This window comes from Petaurus breviceps, unplaced genomic scaffold, assembly GCF_028583685.1.
Source record: "Petaurus breviceps papuanus isolate PSGF00001 unplaced genomic scaffold, PetGlider_PUasm1.0 207, whole genome shotgun sequence".
Classification (NCBI taxonomy): domain Eukaryota; kingdom Metazoa; phylum Chordata; class Mammalia; order Diprotodontia; family Petauridae; genus Petaurus; species Petaurus breviceps.
The window spans coordinates 23,310,674-23,311,253 of record NW_027185850.1 but is presented as its reverse complement, the minus strand read 5'-3'; positions in this window follow the sequence as shown (position 1 = coordinate 23,311,253).

The window sequence follows — 580 nt, the reverse complement described above, 5'->3', positions numbered from 1 at the left end:
GCTAGAGGCTTGGGCGGGGGCAGGGAGCTGAGGAGAGGGGGCATGAAGGGGTCGGGTAAAAGGTAGTTTCCAGGAAAATTCAGCCTTGGCCCCATTCTGTTAGTAAGGTCTCCAGATCTCCCTCAGGCTGGGGGTAAATGGAAGGAGGCTGACCGACTGGGAACGACCTAAAGTTCCTTTGCCCCCTAACTTTTAATTGCCATTGGTTTAGTAAAATTCTCAAAGGATCCAAACAAATAAAATTTATGTTGGTGAATGGGGCAGGAGTTCCTTGGGCGGGAGGTTGAGAGGCTGGCCGCTCCTGCGGGGGTGCTGGAGAAAGGTTTTCTGCTCAGCCGTGGGTTGGAATGGAAGGGCCTCTTCCAATCGGAGAGGCTGGGATTCCGGTCTCTTTCAAAGAACTCGCTTCCATTCTTGGAGGATTTTTGCTTAGCCGGGCCATGGTCTCCTTAATAAAATGCTTATTCTAGAATTTTAACTTAAGGGAGAGGGGAATTCTGGGGCACAGCAGGGAAGCCCCTATCGCCAGCTCTCTGGGGACGAGGGAGGGGGCCAGAACCAGAGCGTCCCATCCCTGCCC